The 18,024-nt window shown below is 40.7% G+C and overlaps 1 pseudogene; it reads left to right on the top strand.

The window, feature by feature from the left end:
• The first annotated feature begins 13,873 nt into the window (after window positions 1-13,873).
• Window positions 13,874-14,828, top strand: LOC116467795 (UPF0235 protein C15orf40-like; annotated as a pseudogene).
• Window positions 14,829-18,024: the final 3,196 nt, after the last annotated feature.

The raw sequence follows: 18,024 nt of genomic DNA, 5'->3' as shown, positions 1-18,024 counted from the left end.
AAGGCCGGGGGCCCAGAATGTTTGGTCTTCCCAGAACCCATCCTCATTCTACCAAAAGGAGCATGAGGGAAAGTACTTGGAAATAAGTCTGAAGAATGAAATAACTGAAGATAAGGTCCTTGTTTTAAATTATAATAAGAATCATCATGCCTATATGATGATACCCATATATGCTATATATATGCAAATATAGCTATATGCTATATGCTATAACATGCCTAGTCAATGGATTCAAAATGAAGGACTAAATAACTCTAAGACTGAAGCTCTTAGAGTCAAAGCACGTGATTTCAGAAAACTTGAGAGTAGCCTTGCACAATACTCACCTTTGACTCTAAGTGCCCAGGACAGCCTGTGACATCTCTAGTGCAATAAATTTGAAGACACATAACAATCACATTTCTGTTCAGCAGTACGGAGGAAACAAGGTAGTTTTTCAGAGGGAAAAAAAAAAAAAAAAGAAAAAGAAATCCTGAATCCTGCAGAACTTTTGCCTGGAGGGAGGGGTTTAAGAGGAGAGGTGTCAGGAGAAACTGAAGCAAACAGAAAAAAATAACCTCAGGTAATGATAATTTGAAGAGTAGGAGGAAAGTTTTTGCATTTAATTATGATAACACCAGTTTGTCAGGAAAGCTAAACTCAACAAGAAAATCCTTAATCATTAACACTGTCATCCCAAAAAAGCACCTTTTCGTAACTGCCTGTTTGACAGATTCTGGAGGACAAAGAGAGCCTGCAGACAGGAACCTGTCAATCCTGCTGCACAGAACATCAGAGAACCCCTCTGAAGAAGGTGAGTAAGCGTGAGCATGCACCTATGTGTGTATGTGTGTATGTGTGTGTGGCGTGATGTGTTTGCAGAGTGTATATTCATTTTCCCTTTTGCTTCTTACCTTTTGTCCTTGAAGATTCTTTCCTCTCATTCTCTAAAACAAATTGGCAATACCCCATTTGCTCCATTGCACTTTCTCTTCTCAGTCCCTTCTGCTCACTCTTTTTCCCAGAAGGTTTTAGTCATCCTCACGGTCAGCTTCCAAGGGAGCCATGTTATTGAGAACTACTCTTAAGCCACGGTTTCTTTCCAGTATGCCCTTCCACCCTGTCTTCATCTAACCTCAGAATAGAAGCTTCGAAACCAGGTGCATAGGTTGAGAAGTAGTTAGAGGCCACCTACCTTGCCCAGATACCTGCAGCCAGAACCCGTGCTGGCTAAGAGGTCAGACTTTAATTGGTCTCTTGTTGATTCCTGCCGTATATCTCCCCTCCTCACCAGCCGGGCAAGATGGCAGGTAGTTCACCAGACACACACGAATCATTCACCTCTGCTGGCTTGCAATTTACTATTCTATATCAACAGCCATTTCTTGTTCCCTCCCAACTTCTGTCAGCTCACAGTCTTAAAAAGTAACCTGGTGGTTTGGAATTTGAATTTGGAAAGTTTATACTAATACCAGAGCTAAGCCATTGAGATAGGGTGGCAGTGATGCAGAGGGGAGCACGGGCAAACATTGAAAGATCACGAGTGCCAGAAGAGGTGGGAAATAGCTCTATGTCACCCAGGGAGGTATTAGAACAATGAAATGAGATTCAGAAAAAGAAAATACAAGCCCTATTGCAAGAGAAGAGCTCCTAACCAAGAGTCAATTCAACTGTGGAATGACTTCCATATGGAAATGGCCAGAATTGTAGTAGCAGTCATTGAAAACCAACCCTACAAAGTGCCCAAAATAAACTAAAAGAAACATTCTATATGAAGGGCCCAATTTCATCAGCACGTGGTAATGACAGACATCCCAGTCTGGACATCTGTCATTCTTAGACTTTAACCAGGGGAAAAACTACTATTCATATTCTGTACATTTGAGGAAGAATCCCTGATACTTGTGAGAGGTGAAATGTTTCTTGCTGCCATCTTCCAAAAATATATTTCTAAGATAAAGTCTGGTTTATCACAGAATCACAAGTCTTTGCTGGTTCTTTGCTTTATTTGAACTCATAAGATATTTGACAGTTAATCATACCCTGGCTTGTACCATCTTTTCAGTAACAAATATTTTACTTTTATATTGTTGGTTATTTGTATTTCTTAGCTCCTTCACAAGTTAGTCAGTTCTCTGAAGACAGAGGATACTTTATTCCTCAAAACTTTTAGCACTGAAATTTCTGTATAGTAGCCAATCACAATATGTCCATAAAATCACAATCATCAAATGCTGTTATAAATCAAAATAAATACACACTATTGTCCATGTGCTGTATATCAGATACTCTGCTAAGAAATTTATGTCATCATTTCATTTAATCTCTAGAACAATGTAATAGGTTTTATTGTCCCCATTTTATTTAAAAAAAAAAAAAGACCAACCTAGAGAAATAAGAAAAAAAGTTACATAGAATCACCCAGTTAGGCAGCACCAGAGCCAGAATTTCAACCCGTCTAATGCCACTGTTTCAACTCCGAAGGTCAGAGAGTAAAAACTTCATAATTTTATAGCACCTACTAATAGCTAACTTTTTTGAATGTTATACAAGAAGCATTGGGCTAAGTGCTTCACATATATTAGTTAGTACATGATGCAATCACTATTATTACATGAACTGCATCCATGTTACAGATGAGGAAACTGGTGCGCAGAGACATTAAAGAACAAGGCCATACAGTTAGTGAGAAGCAGAGCTGTGATTTGCACCTCAGTGTTCTCCATCTGGTGCCCAGGCTCTTTGCCATTTGGTATACCGCCACTCAGATGAAGGGACTGAAAATTCAAGAGGAAAACCTTCTGCATTCAGGCATCTAGTCCCATACCATGTTCACAACAGCATTATTTATTGATTCAATCATTGTTTGGAAGCGGCTTTTCCTTGAATCTCATTTAATGTCTGCCCCTGCGTCCAGAAAAGCCTCATCCAAACTTGCCAAAACAAATGAACACTGCTCATGTAGTTTTTGAATTCCAAGGTAGAAACACTCAAAGGGGTCTTTGATGAGGACCAGCAGTAATGCTACTGTCCAAGCATTCCTTCCAGGAATTGGTGGTGAGCCCCAGCCAGGCCATCCCTGAAACCCTGGTCAGCCTGCAAGAGAGAAGTTGGAATGGGGAGTGTGTAAACTGAAAGGTTGTGTTTGAAGGTTCCAGTTACAAACGAAATCATCAATTCAAAAAAACATGAAGCTTATTTTCCAGTGTTTCTGACCATTTCCTTTGTTGAGTCATATCATGAACTAATATTGAATCCTTACAGAGCAAACTACAAATAATACACTATAGAAAGAGTATTCCATTGAGCAACAACCAAGCCACAGTCTCCTTCAGGGCAGACATCATGTTCTCTGGCTCTCTTTTGCACCCATCAGTCTTGGCATAGCAACAAACACATAGAAAAATGCTTGACCAATGAAGACTGAATTTAGCTGAATCTTTCAGGAGTCTTTTTCTGACTCTACCAACAGCTAAGTAGGCAACAAGCCACACTTGGGACTCAGTGGAGGCAACAGGACCTGGGGCCCAGGACAAAGGAGGGCACGCCCCTCTTCAATTCATGCAAGGAGGTCACAAGTCTATTGGGTACTAGCATTGGCTATAGACTGAATAAATAATCTATCTTGTATATACATTTAACAATCATTTTTCTTCAAGATAATATGGATGTGGAAATGAACAAAATTCAGATGCATTTAGCAATGGCACTGAATTCACAGTTGCTTTTTGTAATTATGATTTTTTTTTTTTTGAGACAGGGTCTCACTCTGTTGTCCATGCTGGAGTGCACTGGTGCAATCTCTGCTCACTGCAGCCTTGACCTCCCAGACTCAGGTGATTATCCCACCTCAGCCGCCTCAGTAGCTGAGACTACAAGTGTGTGCCACCATGCCTGGCTAATTTTTGTATTTTTAGTAGAGAAAATTTCACCATGTTGCCCAGGCTGGTCTCGAACTCCTGGACTCAAAAGATCCTCCCATCTTGGCCTCCCAAAGTGCTGAATTTACAGGCATGAGCCACAGTACCTGGCTGTAATTATGAACTGTTAGATTAATGAATGCAACTGTTACATGGGGAATCTGGGACATTTTGTGGCACTTTTACAGAACCTTCATATTGAAATATTACACTAGACAACTCATATGTTTTTTTTCTATTCTAAACTTCTTTATTTTATGATTCTCTGACTTGAAGTAGGGTGAAATGATTTGACAGTGCCTTCCACAAGTCGGCTTCTTTCTTAGAAATTGCCATGCAGTGGTGACAATCTCCACAACTTACCATCGAAACATCAGGAATTTTTCATATTTCCATATCTGGTTCTACAAATAATGTTTTCTGAAAATTTCCTGAATTAGAAAGATAATTATTATCTTTAATTAGATTTCCTTGTCTTCTTCCAAAAGAGCTAGGTCTTTGAAAGGATACAATGAGACTTTCAACAGTGGATGTAAATTTATCAGTCCCATCTGTCATTATAGTCCTCTACACATTATTTGTTCTTATCACACAAAACCATTGTTTTTCTTTTTTCTTGCAGTTGCCATTCACCTTCACACTCCTGCTGATCCATTAGCTGGGGATACACCTTCACCTCTTCTCAGCCCAACCTAGCTGCCCTTGATCCTTTTCCCATTGCATCACCACTATTAGCCACTCTTTCCCACGGCACAGTGGTGTGTGCCTAACTCCGGGCACTCACTCTGCCAGCTGTTTTAGTTCTTCCTTTGTATGGCTCTGCACTATCTGGCCCGAAAGCCACTTGAACGCTAGAACTGCCTCTCATGTGTCTTCTTTCCGCCAGACAACCAAGCTAAGGTGATCTTTAAGTGTTCATTAAATGTCCTGAGTGAATGAAATGATAAATGCAGTCACCATGGAAGGCAAACATCTTTGATTATGAAAAAATTACACTTGAATTCAAAAAGTTTAAATTGGTTTCCAACTTGTACCTGATGTGGTTTAAAATAAGTTTAAATTTTAAAAAAATCTTAACCTCCTACCCCTAATTACCTGATGTTCTTTACACTTTATCAAAAGAAAAGTGAAAGGAAATAAATTCTTTCTGCAGAGTTTCTAGGCCCTGCTTCTATACTCTACAGAAAGAATTAATAAACCAACATTATTCCTGGAACTAAAATGATGTAAGTTGATGGCTCCAGTACCCAGACCAAGATGTGCTGGTAGGACAAGACTCTGAAAGCATAAATTTTTGTTAAAGGAAGAAACTACCTTAATTCTATCACCACATATAACAAACTAAAAATGTTAAAAAATAATAGAAAAGAAAGAAAATTACATTTCCTTTGTGGGGGTGAGCGTAGACAAGGGAGAAAAAAATACATTTGTTCTTTTAAGTTATTTCTAAACCAAGCAGAAGAAATTAAAATATACAAATAAGAATGAAGACATTTGCTAAAACAAAGTATATTTCACTGTTTGTTCTCCTTCCTTCTCTAACCTGCAGAGGGATAGTATACCATTCAGCAGAGAGCCCAGGACATAGGGTTGATAACTGCTAACATGGACAGATTACTTCATCTTGGTCAGGTACTGTGCTAAGCTCTTTACCTGCTTATAATATTTCATCCTTACAATAGTTCTATGAGCTGTAAATTGAGTACTCTTATTATCTCAATTTTACAGATGACACTTAATAAGATTAGTTTGCCCAAGACGTCAGAGTTACTAAGCAGTGAAGCCAGGATTCAGACTCAAGTAGTCTAATTTCAAAGTGCTAACAACTTTCTATTTCCAATATGGCTAGAGAATAGAAAATAGGGAATCCAATCTCAATTTTATATTTGATCTAGATTTGGGATATTAGGCAGAATATTGACAAAACTGGATGAAGGATAAGATTTTCCAGTTTGATAGACCAATGTCCTCATAAATGTGTGTATTGTGTGTGTATTTTTTAATTTCCTATGTATTGTAACATGTTGACATTTTATGAAACGTTTCTGGCTGAGGAAGAGCCTGCCCATCCAAGAGCTAGCCAACTCTTAGAGATAACAAAGTACCAAAAAACTATGGACTACCTCCACAGCCCAAAGCCCACCGAAATTCTTCAAACTGCCAGTCCTGTGCTTCTCTTGCCCTGTGTTGCCTTTCCCTGGGAACCCCAATGAAGGCTGTGGCCTGAGGGCTCCCTGGATCTGTTTTCTGCCTCCTGTCTACTCTGTTGTCTTTCCCATGTGTCATGCCATGCCTCCTGTCTTGAGGACCTGTACATATAATAAACTTTGCTTTCCTGAGCCTCTCCTCTGTCTCCACTTGTGGCAGCACCTAACTGACCACCATGTAAAAAAAAAAAAAAAAATCCAAAACAATGTGGCAGTGAGAAAACAAGAGGTATCCCTAGGGTATGGAAGTGGCTCAGTGGGACAAGAGGACATTATCTATGTGGAGCAGAGGCTGGTAAACTGGGCCATGGGCCAGATCTGGCTTAACACCTGTTTTTATACAGCCTGTGATTAAAGAATGAATTTTATATTTTTAAGTGACTGGAAAAAAAATCAAAAAAGAAAAGAATGACATTTCATGATGTGAAAATTATACAAAATTTGTAAACTTATATGAAATTTCAGTATTCAGTAATAAGCTTTTATGGGAACATAGCCACAATCATTCATTTTCTATTGTTTGTGGCTGATTTCAGAGAATTGAGTAGTTATGACATAAACTGTGGGTGCTTCGAAACCTAAATTGTTTATTACTTGGCCATTCACAGAGTTTACTAACTCCTGATAGAGGGAATTAACAGGGGGATGTTGAGAAGGGTGGGTAAATGACAACCAGTCTTCAAAAACATGCTTGATGATTTATAATTTGAAAGGCACTGGAGAACATTGAAAGACTTTGAGGGATACGTGGTATAATCAGGATACTAGACTTTTAAAATTGCAAGCAAAAGACATTCCCAGATGCCCTCTGTAATAATCACTTATTATAAGGTCACAAACGGAAGCAGGACAGTAAGGCAACTGGCTCAGGGGTAGTGGAGCCATTCTGAGTCCCAGGACTTCTATGCCTCAAGAAAAGTAGCTCATCCACTGCAGGACTCATCATGACCTCAGGGGAACCACCAACAGAGCTTGTCTGGCTAGGTTGATTTAACACGCTCTAATACGGCACATGCCTTATTCCACAAGGTATGATGGCTGGCCTCCTGTATGCCCAGCCTGTCCATGGTCAAGACAATCGTAGAAGAGCATGTTCTGTCTTTCTCAACACTCAGTACTGGAGCCCCAGCAACTGTACAAGAACTGCTTGAGGGCATTTTCCTTTGAAGGAAGATTTGAGCACAGTAGCTTCTTAACATTTTAAGGATTCTTTCTCAGTGTTAGAGTAAAAATCCTGCCCACATAGGCCCTGGTGCTACCTTGGGTGATACCCCTACGTTGGCTGGGGTGGTGGGGGGCGCTAGGGGATGGGGAGATCTTCACATCAGCATCTTTGCTCTCATTATCCTACTCTAGGCTTCACAACTACAGCAAGTATCTTGTTGGTTCAAAGTATCCAAAGGTAGGTGTATTAGTCCATTTTCATGCTGCTGATAAAGACATACCCATTTAATGAATTTACAGTTCCATGTGGCTGGGGAGGCCTCACAATTATGGTGGAAGGTGAACGGCACGTCTCACATGGCAGCAGACAAGAGAAGAGAGCTTGTGCAGGGAAACTCCTCCTTATAATAACTATCAGATCTCATGAGTTTTACTTATTATCATGAGAACAGCATGGGAAAGACCTGCCCCACGATTCAATTACCTCCCACAAGGTCCCTCCCACAACATGTGGAAATTCAAGATGAGATTTAGATGGGGACACAACCAAACCACATCACTCCACCCCTGGCCCCTCCCAAATCACATGTCCTCATATTTCAAAACCAATCATGCCTTTCCAGAAGTCCCCCAAAGTCTTAACTCATTTCAGCATTAACGCAAAAGTCCACAGTCCAAAGTCTTATCTGAGACAAGGCAAGTCCCTTCCACCTATGAACCTCTAAAATCAAAAGCAAGTTAGTTACTTCCTAGATACAATGAGGGTGCAGGCATTGGGTAAATACAGCTGTTCCAAATGGGAAAAATTGTCCAAAACAAAGGGGATACAGGCCCCATGCAAGTCCAAAATCCAGCAAGGCAGTCAAATCTTAAAGCTCCAAAATGATCTCCTTTGATTCCATGTCTTACATCCAGGTTACACTGATGCAAGGGGTGAGTTCTCATGGTCTTGGACAGCTCTGCCCCTGTGGCTTTTCAGGGTACAGCCTCTCTCCCAGCTGCTTTCACAGGCTGGCATTAAGTGCCTGTGGCTTTTCCAGGAGCACAGTGCAAACTGTTAGTGGATCTACCATTCTGGGTTCTGGAGGACAGTGGCCCTCTTCTCACAGCTCCAGTAGGCAGTGCCCCAGCAGGGACTCTGTATGGGGGCTCTAACCCCACATTTCCCTTCTGCACTGCCCTAGCAGAGGTTTTCCATGAGAGCCCTGCCCCTGCATCAGAATTCTGCCTGAACATCCAGGCATTTCTACGCATCCTCTGAAATCTAGGTGGAAGTTCCCAAACCTCAATTCTTGACTTCTGTGCACTCGCAAGCTCAACACCACATAGAAGTTGCCAAGCCTTAGGGCTTGCACCCTCTGAAGCCATGACCCGAGCTCTATGTTGGCCCTTTTCAGCCATGGCTGGAGTGGCTGGGACACAGGAAACCAAGTCCCTACACTGCATACAGCATGTAGACCCTGAGCATGGCCCACTAAACCACATTTTCCTCCTAGGCCAGTGGGCCTGTGATGGGAGGGGCTCCCATGAAGACCACTGACATGCCCTGGAGACATTTTCCCCATTGTCTTGGGAATTAACATTTGGCTCCTCATCACTTATGCAAATTTCTGCAGCCAGCTTTAATTTCTCCTCAGAAAATGGGATTTTTTTTTTTCTATCACATTATCAGGCTGCAAATTTTCTGAACTTTCCTGCTTTCCTTCCCTTTTAAAACTAAATTCTTTTAACAGCACCCAAGTCATCTCTTGAATGCTTTGCTGCTTAGAAATTTCTTCTGTCAGATACCCTAAATCATCTCCCTCAAGTTCAAAGTTCCACAAATCTCCAGGGCAGGGGCAAAATGCCGCCAGCATCTTTGCTAAAACATAACAAGAGTCACCTTTGCTCCAGTTCCTAACAAGTTTCCCATGTCTATCTGAGACCACCTCACCCTGGATTTCATTGTCCATATTATTATCAGCATTTTGATCAAAGCCATTCCAGAAATCTCTACAGATTTCCAAACATTCCTACATTTTCCTGTCATCTTCTGAGCCCCCCAAACTCCAACCTCTGCCTGTTACCTAGTTCCAAAGTTGCTTCCACATTTTGGGGTATCTTTTCAGCAGCACTGCACTCCTGGTACCAATTTATTGTATTACTCCATTTTCATGCTGCTGATAAAGACATACCCATTTAGTGGACTTACAGTTCCATGTGGCTGGGAAGGCCTCACAATCATGGCGGAAGGTGAAAGGCACGTTCAAATAGCAACAGACAAGCGAAGAGAGCTTGTGCACAGAAACTCCCCCTTATAATAACCATCGGATCTTGTGAGACTTACTTACTATCACAAGAACAGCACAGGAAGCACCTGCCCTTATGATTCAATTACCTCCCAACGAGTCCCTCCCACAATGGAATTCAAGATGAGATTTGGGTGGGGACCCAGCCAAACCATATCATTAGGTAAAAGCTTCAGTTTTGAATTCTAATGTTGTGTCATAAAAACCTAGTCTGCTTTATCTATTGCTTTAACAGCTACTTTGTCTTGTAGCATTCTGTGTCTTTTAATGCAGGCACTTCTGTTCTTTTTCAAAAAAAGGAACAGAAATGAAGGAGAAAGGAAGAGGGAAGAAGGGAGGAAGGGAGGGAGGGACGAAGGAAGGAAGGAAGAAAGGAAGGGAGGGAGGGAGGAAAGAAGGAAGGAAGGAAGGAAGGGAGGGAGGGACAAAGGAAGGAAAGAAGGAAGGAAGGAAGGAAGGAAAGAAGGAAGGAAGGAAGGAAGGAAGGAAGGAAGGAAGGAAGGAAGGAAGGAAGGAAGTAAGTGAGGGAGGGAGGGAAGGAGGGAAGGAAGAGAGAGAGAGAGGAGAGAGATGCCCTTGAGAGTGTATCTCTGCATTAGTAATTAAAAGCTGTCAGGGAGCTGGTCATTTACCCTCCTCTGAAGATATTTATTTGTATCATACTTACTTTGAATAAAACAGTAAAAGATTATCTTTTTAACTAGCTCAGCAAGTCCCAACAGTTTTCAAATCTGAGTTTCTGAAAGGTCTTTGTCCTTCTCTTTTCTAAAGCATTTATATTATTTGAATAGAGTAGCCAGAAACCAGAGTTTTTCAGAAAACTTAAAACCTGAAAAACTAAACAGTTCCTATATAGTTGGCAGGGACCCTATACTGAGTGTTGAGAATTACAGAACATGCTCTTCTACCATTTTCATAGTCATGGACAGGCTGAGCATGCAGGAAGCCAGCCATAATACCTTGTGGAATAAGGCATGCTCCATGTTAGAGGAAAATAAATCCACCCAACCAGGCAGTCTCTGTTGGTGATTGCCCTGAGGTCATGATGAATCCTGCAGTGGATGAGCTACTTTTCTTGAGATATAGAAGTCCTGGGACTTGGAGTGGCCTCACTCCCCTGAGCCAATTGCCTTGCTGTCCTGCTTCCACAGATGGAGAAAATGGTAAAGTGAACCTGGTGAAATAACAAGGGAGAGAACCTGAATTCTGATCCTTACTCCATTATTCAACCTGTGAGATCTGGAGCGAATCAAAACACTTCAGAGGCTCTAATTGTTCAGATAGGAGATATGAATAATAACACTTCTGTGGCATATATCACAGCTGGCGTTGGAGGTCAAGTGGAAATATATACATTTCAGGCTTTAGAAATTGTCAAATGTAGGATAAATCAGAATAAAGGATGTAAACATTAGTAAGCAAAATGATATGGTTTGGCTGTGTCCCCACCCAGATCTCATCCTGAATTGTAGTTCACATAATCTCCACATGCTGTGGAAGGGACTTGGTGGGAATTAATCGAATCATGGGGGCAGATTTTTTCCATGTTATTCTTGTGATAGTGAAAAAGTCTCATGAGATCTGATGGCTTTATAAAGGGCAGTTCACCTGCACACCCTCTCTTGCCTGCTGCCATGTAAGACATGCCTTTGCTCCTCCTTCACCTTTTGCCATGGTTGTGAGGCCTCCCCAGTTATGTGGAACTGTGAGTCCATTAAACCTCTTTTTCTTTATAAGTTACCCAGTCTCGGGTATGTTTCTATCAGCAGCATGAGAATGAACAAATATGCAGAATAAATGTGTCTGTATTCATATTGCCAGAATAAGTGTTCTTAGCTGCAGGAGAACAAGCCCTCATGCCAGGCCAGATTGATAAGGGGTAACTTTGTGCTGATTTGGAGTTTCATGAGGGTCTTGAAGATAAGGGAAAAAGAAAGCATTCTAGGCTGCAAGAAAGGTGCAGAAATAAACTTGGAAGCCAAAACGTTTGATGTATGTTTAAGGAGCAGTAAGTAAACTAGACTACTGGCTGGAGCAGATTAAGTGTGTTAGCAAAGTTGTGGGACATGAACGTGGAAGAAGTAAGTTGAAGACACACCATTGGAGGCCTTGAATGCCAGGTTTAGATATTTGGGTTATTCAGAAGAAAATGGCCAGGAATTTTAGACTAATGACTTGGCAATAGTGTGCAACTACATCAGGGAGAGATGGGCCGCAGCCAGATCCTACTAGCAACCATTGCTTTCATCCGTCTAGGGACAGGATAAGGAACTAAGCTGAAGCAATAGTTGTACTGGCTGCTCTGAAGGATCTGGTAGCTGAGGAGGCTATAGGGAATGAAAAACCACTTCTTCTGTGTTTGGCTGGTGTAAGGAAATGAGATAATATTGTTGGAAATGGGGAACACATAAGAGGGAGTTCTCATCCTGGGAGGAAAAATTAACTCACTTTTCGGCCTCAGCGTTTGAGGGAAGGAACATATGGGGCTTGAAAGGATTCTAATTCACCACACAGAAAAGGGCTTTGAGGAAGGAAAGGGCATGAGGGGGCTTGAACCCCCTCCCCTAACTCCCAGAGAAAGGCAAGAGGCAACCATTGCCAAACATTGATAGATTGAGAAGGCTCTCCAAGAAAGGCATGAGGAAGGCTTAGAGAATTCCAGCAAGGAGGGAGACAGCTTCCAGAGGAACCTGAATAAGGGAGAAAGAAAGGCTGAACTCTCACATTCAAGCCCTTGGTGGTGTGAGCCTGACCTTCACTGTAGGTCTCCCACACAGAGGAAAACTGCAATTTAAGACAAATGTTTCTGAACCAGGCAAATGGGGAGTCAAACAGCAAGGAGTGCTAATTTGTATTTAAATACAACATTTTTATTACTTTTCTAGAAATTTGACACCAACCCTCATTTTAAACTAGACAAAGCAGCATAACTTTTTTCTTTCAAAATGATTGACACTCAAAAGGTAATACCCTTTAAATTCCTCCAATTAAAGCAAATTTAATTTTAAGTTTAATTAAAGGAAACTTTAATTAGAAAGAAGATTAAATTTTAATTAAATTTCTCTAAAATCTTCGTACCGGCCTTTACAGCTAATATTTCTGTCAGAAACCAAATCCCTTCTTAATATTCTAAAATTCTTTTCTAGCATTTTCCTTCGTATTAAAACAGCATCTCACCAGCTGTACCTGCCACTGTGAAAATTATTCCCATCTTAAAATACTGGAAATACAACGGAGAAACCAAAGTCTCCCTGGGCAGAGAAGGAAAAACAATATATTCTATTATTGATGAGATTTTTATTTTCCATCTCCTCCCAGTCCTTTCTGAAGCGATTAGGTGTGATGGGCCTGCTGTGAGCCAGTTGTACTGCATCCACAGCGTCAACAAATATTTATAGAACACCTACTGTGTGCATGGCCCTGCACTAAGTTTCCTGTCTAACAAGGAAACATTGTTAAAATTCTAGCTTAGCCAGAGACACCAGCCAACAGAGCCTAGACTACAAGCTATGCCTGGTGGGTTCTTGGCGGCTGCTTGTTCCCAGAGTCAGAAAGAGAAATGTCGTCTCTGCACAGCTGGTCCAGCATCTTCCCCCACCCCATGCTGCTTGATGCTAGCGGGAAAGGCCTTGAGTTAAGAGACCTAAGTCTCAGATTCTAGACCTAAATTGCCATTAGATAACAATATTATCTTTGGGAAAACCCTAAACTCTCCATTTTTCACATTTCTCCTTTGTAAAATGGGTAATAAAACCCAAGGATGTCATAAGGATCAAACGAATTAACATAGATAGAAAAAGTTTCTGAGAACGGCAAAGTGCTGGTTAGTGTAACGTATGAGGATATTGCTGACTGGCCTTCCCCTTCCCCCCGCAGGTTCTGCCTGCTTTAAACTCTCTAGCTGGGTCCCCAGCCCTCCTCGGATGTCTTCCAGTTCATTGCTTACTGTTCTCACATTCACCATGCTGTAAAGGTGGTTCTGTTAACCTTCCTTCCCCGAACTACCTCCTGTTGCCACATTGCGTGTCCTCATTCCTTTCCTCTCAAGACCTCTTTCCTGCTCTCTGTCAACCCATAACCAAGCTCAGCTCCTCCCAGAAGCCAGAACTGAGCAGAGCCCCAGACAGGGAACATTCCCTTGCTCCTAATATTCCTTTACACATGCACCCTCTAGACTGCCCTATGATCTGGATACTGACATATAGCAGAGCCTCTGCCTCCAGAAATGTGGAACATACTTCAAGATCTCCCGCAGAAGAGTGAAGTTAAAATAAAATGAGAATAAAGAATTTCATTAAGGCCTCCCCAGGCAGGGATGCTGGGGCTTGGCAGTGGGCTGAAGCAGCTCAGGGCAGCACTGAGTACTCAGGACTCCACTCGGCTCCCTCTCAGCACCAAGATGCATAAGAAAGCTGATGTGATGACTGAGGGTAAAAGCCAGATCAAGAAACCAGATAGACCACTTCCTCCCTTAGGTCCTGTGGCAGTTGTTCCTATAGGTTGTCACCATAGCCATCCATGCCAAACCTGGCTCCGAACAAAATACTGTAACGGATTTGACAGCAGAGGCGGTAAATGTGGCTATTGCAGCACCTCCATCAGTGGGGGAGGATAATGCTGAGCTTTATAGCTTATCTGTCCAAGGTCTTAGAACTCACGAAGACTGATGTGGTTTTGGATAAGGGTGGTACATTGCATGAAATGGTAGTGAAGCTTTTGGCCTCCACAACTCCAGAAGAAATCTTGAGGAAATTTAAAAAGAAAGCTGAAAAACAAAGCAAGAAATGGAAAATACATCCTTGAGAAACTTTTATTGCTAATGATGAAGAGGCTGTTACAAGCACGTTCAAATATATATATGTATTCGAATGTGTGTATATATATATGTATATATATGTATGTATATGTATATATATGTATATATATATGTATATATGTATATATATGTATATATATATACATTCGAATACATATATATATTTGAATAAGACTTCAAAAAGTAGACATTTAAAAAGTAATATACGTTGAACACAGGTTCTAAAATCCCTGACCCCAAACAGCCTGGAGCATGTTACTCTGATTTTATGGCATTATAAAATAACAGAGCTGGAAAGAATATTCAAAGTGACCTGATTTAACAGCTTTCATTCTCTAGTGGGGCTTCTGATATCCAGGAGTTGACAGACTTGTTCAAGATTATAACATGCAAGATGGTGACTAAAACCCAACACCCTTGACTCCTTGTTGAATGCAGTTTATCCTGCTTGTAAATTAAAATTACCATATCTCCACAACAGTTCTGGAATTCTGGGGATTGCCCTCTAATCCCATTTACAAGTGACAGAAAATCTGTTACACTGCTTTGTAGTGTTACCTTATATGTTAAAATGCTTATCTACATGAAAAAATAATTTTTTACATCTTTTAAAGACTATATTTACCATTTTGTAAAAAAGTAATGAAAAATCATAACGTAATTAAAAGTGAATTATAATTTTTGAGAAAAAAAGAATTTCATTAAATGAAAGCTATCATGAATTTGCTTGACAGGAAGAAAATCTCTTCTCCACATGTTTCTAGGTTGAGTTTCCCATCCCTGTAAATAAGCTGTGCTGAGCTCTCTACCCTGTACTCCCAGTACATATCAATCACACACCCCATTTCCTTCAGTTCTAATACGTGCAAGGGCCTGTGCTTCATGCTCTGGAGAGATGTTCTCTAACTTTATGTGTTATTATCCCCTAACACGCTAGGTGCCTCCTCCCCAGGGTGCCTTTCGCCCTGGACCTGGAACACCACTGTCTCCTAAATCCTTTCCTCACCCGATCTTCAAAACCTCAATCAAACCCAACCTCCTGGAAGTGTCTGACTTTTCAGCCTTTTCTTCTGAATTATTGTATTCCTAGTGTTTGGTAACACAGGATGAATTATTTGATACAGGATTTGGTGGTGTTCTTTGCTATACCCTGTATGTCAGATCTGTCTCCTCACCTCCCTACAGCTTTTCTAAGGAAGGATCTATGTCTTTTGCTCTTTCTGGAGCTCTTGCTGTGCTCAGGCCGCTGCTGCAGGCATACTAGGGAACCAAGAAACACTTCTTCCTTAACTGTTTTTTAAAAGGGAATAGAAGCCCTATTCTATTTTGTCAGGTGCAAGGTAAACCAGAGACATAGTAATTCTCACAAAGCGGCAGAGACTCTGATTACATGAGCCTAGAAGCAAGCAAAAACGAGTGATAGATGGAAATAGAAAATGGAAGATCAACGAAGGGTGCTTAAATCAGTGAGTTTAGCATAAGATAGAAGTGAAAATATGGAGGCTGACTTCTTCTAGGAGCGTGTGGGAGTTTGAGAGACCCCAAAAGTGAGATAAATAAGTCAAGAGCAGGGACCACAGAGAAGATTGTGTTTCATGGCCAGCTCCTGGCCTGGAGCTCCACCATTCAACTGTAAAATGGGTACAGTGTCATTCTCACACTCCTACTTTAAGGACTTTTGCAAGACCTAATTATTTATTATTCATAAAGGGCTTTGAACTCTTCACATGAAAGACACCAAGAGAAGTTCAAAGGATGAGTCAGTATCATTATTAGCTATAGTTCAACTCAAAGTGAGAGGAAAACATATGACCATTTTCAGTGCACCTGTCATCTTGGTCTTTTTTATCATTTGTAGGATTTTTGTGGCTAAATCAGAATTGCTCTTCATTACTTTTTCACTGGCAATTAAAAAAAGATCAAAATGGAACTTGTAACAAGGAATCTGAATACTAATTTTTGCTCTCTATAAAAAGGTAAAACATACTTCTCAGAAATATCTCGGGAATACTTTTCTCTTTGGACTATCTGCAAGAATTTCAGGGAATAGGTGACTTTACTGCCTTAGAAAAACTGGAGCTCGGAGAAATGGAGGAAGAAGGTAAAACTCACCAGTTTTAAATGCTGATTTTTTTTTCTTTTTTACACCAATTGCCAAACCTCCAAACTGCCAAAATGATGGAACACTTTTTTTTAAGCTGAAGCTCTGAATAAAACTATTGTTCTTATTATCCAACAATAAATCCTGACATATATTCTCTCTCTCCTTCTATCCACCACCGCCTTGCCCCTGCCAACAGCACAGTCTTTGGGAGGTGAGTTTCTCAAAGTTCCAATGGGACTGGAGTTTGATCATTTTCTTTGCTGTTCTGGCTCAAGCTTTCTTTGGGGTTTGTTTTCCATCATGGGCTGATGTCTGTGGGTCATGTCCTTCTCTTGCTGAGGTCTCTGTTTGCCTCTGGCTTTCTTTATTTCTTGACCTGTTTGCTTTCAGGATTATCTTTACTGAGAATCTGCTCACTTCAAGCTTTAACAAAACGAGAGTTAGGACCAACCACAGTCATTGCTCTCACTTCTTTCTAGCATTTCTCCTTTCTCTCTGACATACATTAGTTCATTCACCAAAGTGAACATGTGTGTTGGAGTTGCAGATGGAGATTAGGGATGAGCAAAAGGTGTCAGCTACTCAAACACCCTATTTCCTTCTCTATCTTAGATTAATCCTTCCTGGGAACCTTAATATGAATTTTTAAATAATGTTTAAAGATGACAAGTAGAGAATAAGTTGGCTTGAAAATATACTGCCAAACTAGAATACTTTCTGCTCTGCCTGCCAAAACTGGGAGTTGAGAGGGCTCTGCACATCATTATCCTTCCACAATAGCAGATGCTGTCTAGGTGGCCCATCTGGATTGACTGCTAGGTAATCCATATTGTCCCTGATCCAAAAGAGTCATCGGATCTTGAACTGTGCTGTGGGCTTATTAGTAATTCACCAGAGGCTTTGTGTCCATATTCAGGGTATTCACAAGTATTCTTTAAGGGGCTTTTCATGCCATAGCAATAATTGGGTACCACATGACTACTTAATCTAAAATATCTTAAATGTGTGTTTAATAATTCCTCTCTTTCTATAAATTATTTCTCCAGAATTTGTTGTTGGTTTTTGTTGTTGTTGCTAGGGAAGTATATTATACAATATAAACAACAAAAGAACCTCCATTTCAATAATACTTCCTTAAACATAATAATTTAAAAACAACCCTTAATGCTCAGAGAGATACAAGGGATAGTAACAATGAGAAACAGACCTTTTAAAAGGCTCCATGATATTCTTCTTTCTTTATTCTCTGGCTCAGAATTCTATTTCTAAGAGAATCTCTATCTAAATGTTCCATTTTAAACACACATACACATGCAAATACCCCCTCCACTCTCACACCCTATACACAGATAAACATGGTACTTCTCATTAGCTTCACTTTTAATACCAGTCCTTATTTTCAAATTTCCTCAGACATTATTTGTTCCCTTACAAAACACTATACTCATCTCTGACTTATCATCCATAACCAAACACTTGAAAACAAATTACTCAACCATTATATCCAGCACTAGAGTGGAGATGGGTGACCTATATTCTGATCCCA

This window comes from Hylobates moloch, unplaced genomic scaffold (assembly GCF_009828535.3).
Source record: "Hylobates moloch isolate HMO894 unplaced genomic scaffold, HMol_V3 SCAFFOLD_5, whole genome shotgun sequence".
Lineage (NCBI taxonomy): Eukaryota > Metazoa > Chordata > Mammalia > Primates > Hylobatidae > Hylobates > Hylobates moloch.
The sequence above is the reverse complement of the archived record's forward strand: the minus strand, read 5'-3'. Positions and strand labels throughout refer to the sequence as shown.